The sequence below is a fragment of the Neopsephotus bourkii genome, unplaced genomic scaffold (assembly GCF_033783945.1).
Source record: "Neopsephotus bourkii isolate Nb327-2 ecotype Australia unplaced genomic scaffold, CSIRO-AGI_Nbou_v1 NB_1624, whole genome shotgun sequence".
In the NCBI taxonomy this organism is placed as follows: domain Eukaryota; kingdom Metazoa; phylum Chordata; class Aves; order Psittaciformes; family Psittacidae; genus Neopsephotus; species Neopsephotus bourkii.
The window spans coordinates 11,442,605-11,452,899 of NW_026902099.1; positions in this window are offsets into that span (position 1 = coordinate 11,442,605).

Here is a 10,295-nt window from a genome sequence, read left to right on the forward strand (position 1 = left end):
AGGGGACACAGCCAGGAGAGCTGACCCCAACTGACCAAAGGGATATGCCACACCATATGGAGTCATGCTCAGCATATAAAGCTAGGGGAAGAAAGGGGACGGTCAGAGTGGTGCCATTTCTCTTCCTAGGTAACTGATGTGTGATGCAGCCCTGCTGTCCTGGAGATGGCTGAACACCTGCCTGACTATGTGAAGTTGTGAATTCTATTGTTTGGCTTTGCTTGTGTACATGGCTTTTGCATGACCTGTTAAACTGTGTTTATCTCAACCCACAAGTTTTCTCACTTTTCACAGTATCACAGTATCACAGTAGGTTAGAGATTGGAAGGGACCTCAAAAGATCATCTAGTCCAATCCCCCTGCCGGAGCAGGAACACCTAGATAAGGTTACACAGGAACGTGTCCAGGCGGGTCTTGAATGTCTCCAAAGAAGGAGATTCCACAACCTCCCTGGGCAGCCTGTTCCAGTGTTCCGTCACCCTCACTGAGAAGAAGTTTCTTCTCAGGTTTAAGTGGAACCTCTTGTGCTCCAATTTGTACCCATTACCCCTTGTCCTTTCATTGTTTGCCACTGAGAAGAGCCTGGCTCCATCCTCGTGACACTCCCCCTTTATATATTTATATACACTAATAAGGTCACCCCTCAATCTCCTCTTCTCCAAACTATAGAGACCCAGCTCCCTCAGTCTTTCCTCATAAGGGAGATGCTCCACTCCCTTAATCATCTTAGTTGCCCTGCGCTGGACTCTCTCCAGCAGGTCCCTGTCCTTTTTAAACTGAGGGGCCCAGAACTGGACACAATATTCCAGATGAGGTCTCACCAGGGCAGAGTAGAGGGGAAGGAGGACCTCTCTCGACCTACTAACCACCCCCCTTCTAATACACCCCAGGATGCCATTGGCCTTCTTGGCCACAAGGGCACAGTGTCGGCTCATGGTCACCCTGTCGTCCACCAGGACCCCCAGGTCCCTCTCCCCTACACTGCTCTCTAACAGGTCGTTCCCCAGCCTATACTGGAACCTGGGGTTGTTCCTGCCCAGATGCAGGACTCTACACTTTCCCTTGTTATATTTCATCAAGTTATTCCCCGCCCAGCTCTCCAGCCTGTCCAGGTCCCTCTGGATGGCAGCACAGCCTTCCGGCGTGTCGGCCACCCCTCCCAGCTTAGTGTCATCAGCAAACTTGCTGATAGTACACTCAATTCCCTCATCTAAATCGTTGATGAATATATTAAATAATACTGGTCCCAGTACCGACCCTTGAGGCACTCCACTAGATACAGGCCTCCAACTAGACTCCGCCCCATAGACTACAACTCTCTGGCTTCTCTCCTTCAGCCAGTTCACAGTCCACCTCACTACCCGATCATCCAGACCACACTTCCTCAATTTAGCCGCAAGGATGCTGTGGGAGACCGTGTCAAACGCTTTGCTGAAGTCGAGGTAGACCACATCCACCGCTCTACCATCATCCATCCACCGCGTTATTTCCTCATAAAAGGCTACAAGATTGGTCAAGCACGACTTCCCCTTGGTGAAGCCATGTTGACTGCCCCTCATAACCCTCTTATCCTTGATATGCCTTAAGATGGCACCAAGGATAAGGTGTTCCATCACTTTCCCAGGAACGGAGGTGAGGCTAACCGGTCTATAGTTACCCGGGTCCTCCTTCTTGCCCTTTTTGAAGACAGGAGTGACATTTGCTTTCCTCCAGTCCTCAGGCACCTCTCCCGTTTCCCAAGACTTGGTAAAGATGATGGAGAGCGGTCTAGCAATGACCTCAGCCAGTTCCCTCAGCACCCGCGGGTGCATCCCATCTGGACCCATGGATTTATGGATATCCAGATTGCTCAACTGGTCTTTAACCCATTCCTCATCGACTAAGGCAGACCGCTCCGTTGACCTATCTTCATCCGGGGTCTCAGCGGTACAGGGCTCTTCAGGATTGCCTCCAGCAGAGTAGACAGAGACAAAGAAGTCATTCAGTAACTCTGCCATCTCTGTATCTTCTGTCACCAGGGCACCCGTCCCGTTCATCAGCGGGCCTACATTGCCTCTGGTGTTAGTTTTACCTGCCATGTATTTGAAAAAGCTCTTTCTGCTGTCCTTGACCCCTCTCGCCAGCTTTAATTCCAAGGAGGCCTTAGCCATCCTAGCAGCTTTCCTACATCCTCTAGCAGCAGCCTTATATTCTTCCCAAGTGGCCAGCCCTTCTTTCCATGACCTGTAAACTCTCCTCTTCCACTTGAGCATACCGAGCAATTCCCTATTTAACCACGCAGGTCTCCTGACCCTCTTCCTCGACTTCCTACGTGTCGGGATGCTCCGATCTTGAGCTCGGAAAAAGCAGTCCTTGAACGTCAACCAACTATCTTGGGCCCCTTTCCCTTCAAGCAGCCTAGCCCACTGGATTTCCCCTAGCAATCGCTTGAAGAGGCCAAAGTTTGCCCTGCTAAAGTCCAGGGTTGCGATTCTACTTGCTATTCTACTGACCCTACCACACAAGATCCTGAATTCTACCATCTCGTGGTCGCTGCAACCAAGGCAGCCCTCAACCTTCACTCCGTCAACCAGACCCTCCTTGTTAGTCTTTTATTCTTCCAGTTCCCTCCCTCATCCTGCTGTAGGAGTGAGTAAGCAGCTGTGTGGGGCTTAGATGCCAGCTGGGGTTAAACAACAAAAGCATCATATGCCTAGATAGATACACATACAGAGTATGCTAATATTTTATTCAGCTGTGACATTACGAAACATTACACTTGCATCTGCAATCTAAATAATATGCCATGGTCTTGACAAGATTTTGGTGATTGACATCAGCAGGACAGCATCGTTTCAGAAAAACTTCCAAACCCCTGTTCAAACCTGACTCAGCTATGAGCAAAATTAGTTTGACCAATTTACATACACGACTAAGAGCTCAGAGCAGGAAGGTTTCATAAAGCCAAAGCAGCTCAGCTGACATCCTGAAGAGCTCTGTGAAGGCAAATGCCTTTCCTCAGGCAATGAGGTTCTAAACAACTTGGTGATGAGCCTGCACATGACAGGAATTCCACAATGTCTTCAGACAGCTTGTTATTGCCTGCAAATTTGCTGTCTCATCTATACCTCTTTATATAAAAATGTTTAAGGGCCTTTTGAAGGTAAGCAAGCACAAACAGGCTCAAAAGATTAAATACCAGAGGAGGGTTTTTTCCAAGGCACAAAGAACAGGTAGGTACTTATCTCTATGCATGTTTGTTGTTAATGAATCTTGCTATGAACCAGTGCAATGACATTTACAGAGCATAATCATGACACAGTGCTCCATCTTCAGTGATGGAATTCAGGTAACGTGATAGGGGCAGACAGATGGAGAAATGACAGCTCCTTTCTTAGCATCTCAGCTCTGGGAAGTCACCCCTGTCTGTACATACTTCTGGGGTGGCTTGCATGAAAATAACACCATCAGGATACTATCATGCCAAAGTGTAATATGTGATCTGCCAGAAATATCATGGTCTGATCTTGTCTGCTAGCAATCAGGAGAGTGAATTCCACAGCGTATCTAGTGCTAAGTTGCATATTCAGTTAACGTGCAGTTCAATACAAGAACAAGGCAAAGTCACTCAGCGGTGAGCAGCCCTGTTCACTTCAGTCTAGGCAGTGAGGCACTTTGCTTTTCCCAGGAAGCTAACGCTGCCCTCTTTGCTGTTTTGGTCTACCCATTCACACCTCATTTTGCTTTTCTCTCTGTTGAAAAAACCACATTAGGTGTTCCTCTCCCTTTAAAAATACAAACATTCAGATTGTGCCTTTACTCTGGGCTGAAACAACTGGAGCTCTTGGTCTCATTCTCATGACCTGTTCAGGGTTTCCATGGAGTCTGGGGACAGCTGCACTTTCATGCTCTTAAAATACCCACGTACTTATGCAGGATTCAGTCAGGTTACAATATTTATGCTCTCTGGTGGTCCTGTCCTAGAGACCTCACACTCTGCTCTCTTCCCCATCAGTAGCAATTGAATGTGGACATAGGGCCACTGCACTGTGGGCTTCTCGTGTCACACAACTGCAAAGTGCAGGCTGCATTACTTCAGCATAAACTGTGCCAGAATTATGGAAGGGGTGGGGGTTAATACTGTTTTGTAATTTTTAATGATGTTTTGCAATTTAAACAACAGCTTTTCCTTTCGGTTACAGCTGTTTCCTTACTGCTTCATCCTATCTGCTGAGATATGCTTTGCCCTCCGTTCATTGCCCTGTCCTGAGAATAGCCACTAAACCTGTCAGTGTAATATCTAGATACTGGTAATGTGAGTCTATCTGTGAAGAAATAGATTGTTGGCAATGAAATTGCAGTCTGCAAAAAAGTATGAATTGCAGTCTATGAAGTAAAGTCTGTTTAGGCAGCAACAGGATACGTGGTAGCTCAATCTTTGCTTTACTAAATCTGGAGAGACAGGAGGAGAGGAGGGGAATTGGTATGTATCACAGTGAGCAACACACCTGCAAAGGAAGGATTAACTTGATTCAAGGGGAGAGAGGTCAAAGGAGACTGAGATGCCTTCAGAGGGCTTGATCATCAGGAGATGTTTAGCAGTCTCCTACATCCTCATTCATAAATGACTGATTTTTGAACCTGAAGTCACCAGGCAACACTAGTGCATGCAATTAAAAAAATATACATATATAACTATTCACACAGTTGTACATTTAAGTATGATGTTTGAAGACCGGAGTTTAAAGAAATACAAAGCTCCCAGAGTCATTTAATATGTGGCTTAAATAGTTGGCATCATTCTCTGTCATGTGGTTTTGTGCACTGTAGTAATAGTCTGACAAGATTAGAGAAAACAGTCACTGCAGCATAGCATATATCTAGATTAACGTTTCAAGTTGGAGCAGTAGTCCAGTTTTGAAGTTTAGGCAAGCTTCATCACATCACTTGCCACACACTGGTCTGGCCTGCAGAGCGAAGTCAGTGGACAGTTGTATTGCCTGCTTAGAGCACCCACAGCACACAGACACTGAAGAGCCAGGAAAAGAAAGACAGATGGCAGTGTTCAGCTCTGCAAGTTTTTTTGTAGATCTTGAGATGCCCAGAACTTTCCCCAAACCTGTTTCCAGAGCAGTGTTGTTACCTGAGAGTTTTTGGTTTCATTAGAAAAATACAAACTTTTGGTTCTCAGGAGTTCAGAGAAAAGCTGATCAATTTTAACTGCTGTGACGTCAAAACTAATCTCATCATTTGGCAACTTTCCCTGTGATTTTTTAATGCTTTAAACCAGCATTTTCTAATTTTTTTCTCTAGAGATGGTGACCCAGAATAATCTGTGCCAAGGTTGATTTTGACAGAATATTGACTTGACAGCAATGATAAGCAACTATTTATATGTCAATGCCTAAATATATGGGCTTATATATATATGTGTGTAACATGTAGAATGTGGCAGCATGCACAAAATAGCTTACTGCTGATAAGCTAGTTACTCTAGTCTTCTTTCCACACAACTGCTATTTAGTGAGAAGTTAGCAACATTTAAAATGCTCTCAGAACTTCTGTGATTCAAACTAAAACATCCAAATTTACCCCAAAATAAAACCAAATTGTGCAGAACATTCTAGCACTGCTTATTAAACCTCTGGTTGAAATAAGACCTTTTGATGGTTCATTTATTAATAATCTTGTGCATATGATGAGAAGTTCAAAGATTCTCAGCTTTCATCTGAAAAGCTAAAGCAATTAGAATTAATATGTGAATGGAAAAAGAGCTTATGCTCTGTTTTGTACATGCTTGCATCATACAAATCCCATACATAGCCTATTAACCTACCCAGAAAATTCTGAATTGGGAAACTGAAATGATTACCAGAGTACTGGCTAACAGATCTGAATTTCAGAACATTAACATAATTTTATTACAATAAACCATGATATTTTAAATGTAATGGCAAACACAATTAACCTAAGGAAGGGAAAAAATACCCTTTCTTAATTGAGTAGCTCACATAAGAGACAGATGCTGCTGAAGGAATACGTTTAATGGAAACTGAGTTTGACTTTGGATGTGAAAGAGAACCTATTGTGAACATTGTTCGAGTCATACATGTTTCTCGTGAAATAATAGGCTTCTATAGTTGAATGACTATGTTTTTTTTCTTTCTACAAACCTATTTGTATAAAAATAATATATTATACTTTCTCCAAGTCCAAGATGGGCCAAACTAGAGTCGCATGAGCCTGAGGCAATGAGAGGCCTCTGTACAACTGCTTTCTTTTCTTTCCAGGAGAAAAGGAATAGCATTTAGGGAAAGGTGCAGACGCATAGCACCTACTCTGAATTCATCTGGCCCAGTAGCTGTGGATGCTGAATTAACGCAGCTCACAAGCGGCAGGGAGATGTCAAAGCATGCAGCTCAGGTTGCATCTTTGCAGAAAATTGGTCACATTTGGTGGACACATAAACTCTTATGTTTCATCTAAGAAAGATTTTGCATTACCTGTGCTGCAATCTGTGATGAAGATACTATCAAAGGAGACATGGGACAGTATTGATGTGTGACTAACCAGTGAGCACCCTGACACTGTGGCATTTGCTACCCCACCAGCACTATTGTGCTTACGTTGCACTACAGAGAAAGAAAGAGCACCGAAAGATCACATTTTAGGAAACTTTTCATGCTGAGTGATGCCTGCATCCAATTAGTTTTTCTGGGAAATGATACAGTTATATCTAATAGGGAGAGCAGATGCAATATCCAGCTTTACCTACGTGAAGCCTGGCAGTCTTACTGTAAACCTCTTCTGACTTCATGCTTCTGAGACAGCAGCTGACGTCAGAAGAGTTAATTCATATCCCTTACATGAAATCTTATCAAACCTGTGAAAGCTCACCCAGATTCAACCAAGTGATAAATCCCTGGAAAACCTCCAGTCCAAGAGCTTTTTTTGCTCAATTTCTTGTCTCTGACAGTGACCAGTATCTTGAGGAGAAGTATCAGAAAAGGGTGAGTATGTGGCTCTCTTTCCTTGGCACTCATCTAAGCCTTGGCCAAGACATTGAGGTTAGAAAACGATCTCTATCTATGCCTGACTTCTGAAAAGCAATTGCGTATGCTTTGGGTGCTCACCTAAGGACTCACAAAGATCAATTAACAAAAATATGCAGAAAGGAATTCTTTTTTTCTGAAATTTGGAGGGCTTGAAGTAGCTAAAGTACAATCCAGACATGTAGAAGAAGGGGGGGGAGGGGTGTCCTGGTTTTGTCTGGGATAGAGTTAATTTTCTTCCTAGTATCTGATACAGTGCTGTACTTGAATTTAATATAAGAACAATGTTGATAACACACAGGTGTTCTTGTTGTTGCTAAGTAGTATTAAACTGTTCTTATCTCAACCAGTGAGTTTTACCTTCTTCCAGTTCTACTCCCTATCACACTAGTGGGAAATGGGACGAGTGAGAAGCTGCGTGGTACTTCGTTGCTGGCTGGGCTTAAACTGTGGCAATGGGGAATACAGACAAAAAATATAAAATATCATTTTCCCATAGGGAAATTATGGCATAATTACGTAATTAGTTACCATATCTTCATACGCTTTCACAAGGGAACAAATAAAATTTTTAAATACAAGTTACTAGCAGCTGTTTTCTAATTATCAGGTGTTTGGAATGTAAGAAAAACAGTGCTCTTTAATGAGGAAACTTGGTTACTGATCAGGAGTTAATATAAAAAACATTAAATAGTACATAGAATAAAGACATTTACAGGTTTAAGACAAAGTGTTTTGCTTTAGTAAGATATAACGATTTCATAATTAAAAAACATTTTAGAAGAATATTTAATACCAATTTAATATGAAATCCTGTTTCCAGTTTATTAATAACCTGCAGTTTTGCTATGGAATAAACCCAACAATTTCTTTTTAATCAAATAAAGAGTGAAAAATAAGACTTTCCTTCTTTGTTAAGATCCTATCATGATATACAAGGACATAAGACAACATTTTTGCTGTTTTCCTCCAAACCTCAGATAAGGATTTAATCCATATGATATATAAGAGCATACAATGACAACCTACATATAACAACTGTATGGAACAAATTGTGATGAAAATGTAGGGATAGCTCTATAGTTTCATCTTGGTCATCTGTTTTCTCCTTTTGTCAATATAAGGACAATGAAAGTTGTGTTTTAATGATTTAAAACCACATACGGATCACTTTTTTATACAGAGAAAAGAAATGCCTCTTTCACGTACAAAGGTCAATTACGCCATGAAATCTTGTAGAAATCAATGTAAGAGTGATAATGAAAGGTTACAATTTAGATGAAGCCTAGCTAAATAATAAGTTAATACCCAGTAATGAAAACCTGAGAAGTGTTCAAGATAAATCCAAGTTATAACTCTAATAAGAGACCTTCCAAGTAGCTTCTTCAACATTAAAAAAATATATAAATTTTGTGTTTGAGATAAATTTTTAAGTCTGCTGAGAGAGATAACCAATTTACAAACTTATTAAAAGGCCATCTGAGCCTCATACCCATTCATGACTGCATATTTTAACTGGAATTAAAAATGATCACCTGATCTCATATTCAGTAAATAGGTTGAAAGTAATTTTCCCAGTTAAAGTGGTGCCCACTAATGTTACTACAGATAAGGGTCTGACAGCATTTTCATTATGCAGTCCTATTTTTAGAGATTTAATGCAAGTTGGCTGTCAAATCAAGCTCATCGTTGCACTGAGAAATACAATGACTCAGACCACTGAATGTGCCTTAATACAAGAAAAGAAAAGAAATCTTATGTTTAGCAGTATTTAAGTTAAAACTAAATGTTTTTGAAGCAAGGGTTAACTACAGAGCAAACATTTTAACTCAGATAAGGTTACTGGACCCAAGGGTCGAGTTATGCCTTAATTTAATAACTAAATACGTCTTATGGCAGTCCTTATTTAGTAAAGATCCTAATCATGTAGGTAATCTGTATGTACTTAAATTCCCTGCATGCTTAAGGAAAGTCATACATGTAAACAATTTATTGCATCAGAGAAAGAAACTCAAAGGTACTTTGGAGTACAGGTACCAAGGATGGGAAAAGATCCTAAAGCCATATGAACAAGGAGCTATCTATGCTTCAGGAGTGAAATGCTTGGCTACACTGGCTGGGTGACTCTCTCCACATCTTCCTCTATCTAGGATCCTGTGCAGCTGTATTTCCTCTTGCAAATACAAGACAGCAAGACAGAGTTCTTTGAGATGAGAGCCAGTTTGCATGATTCCCTGGGAGTTCATTTCAAATCTCTTTCTGCCTCAAAGTAGAGGTGCAAGCTCAAGTCTTTCTGTTTAGTACTGTTCCACTTCATACAATGGTAACATGTTCATGTGGCTGCTGTCCCCGTGTTTTTCTCTCCGAAATACATGAGGGAAGTGAGAGAGGCTCATTGACTTTCCTGGATAGGATTTAGGGCGCTGTAACCAAATCTCTTGAATGAAGACATTCAAGTGCCTTTTTTTTATGTACAAAAGACTTTGCAAGAAGCTTAGGAACCAGGTCAAGTACAAAACAGTTATTTATTGGGCAACACACACACAAAAATATCTAAGATTAATAAGCCTGCCACCCCAATAAAACATCTTTGCTGCAGAGGCAAGCATTAATTAGATGGGGAAGAACCTCCATTTATGTTGATTTGCCATCTTCCAAATCCAGGTTTTTTCCTTCAGCATTACCTGTCTTTCTATGGTTGGGTTTCTCCTCCTGAACCCTCTAGCTACTCCTGAGCCAAGTCTTAACAATCTCACATCTCTCTAGTTTTGCCTTTTTGTCTTGCATGGCATGACTCCATGGCATTTCTTAAATCTCTTTCTCTCTTTGCAATTCCCTCTTAAATCTGAGCCATGGTTATGCATATAGATTGTATCAGAGCTTGGCCATAGATAGCTGAATCCCAAGGTAATAATAAGGTTAAGGTCACCCCCATCTGATAACCAAATTCAGGTTCCTCTCTGATTAATATTATTAAACTGGAAGAGCTACAGTAAAGAGGATGGTACTTTTGGTACTATCCTGGAATAACTAATAACTGATGGCTTAATCATTATGAACCCCCTTGGAACAGAAAAGCTAACAATCTTAGAACAACATGAAGATGAGTAAGGAAGTGAAACACCGCGCTGTAACTCTAAGATACCCTTTGCTTTTCCTTCTCAGCTATGCACTTTGCCCATTAATCTGAGGAATTGCAGCACACTCAGAACTGGTTAATATGTAGAAGAGTCTGTTAGTGTTATGTGCTTGCCCACAAACAGG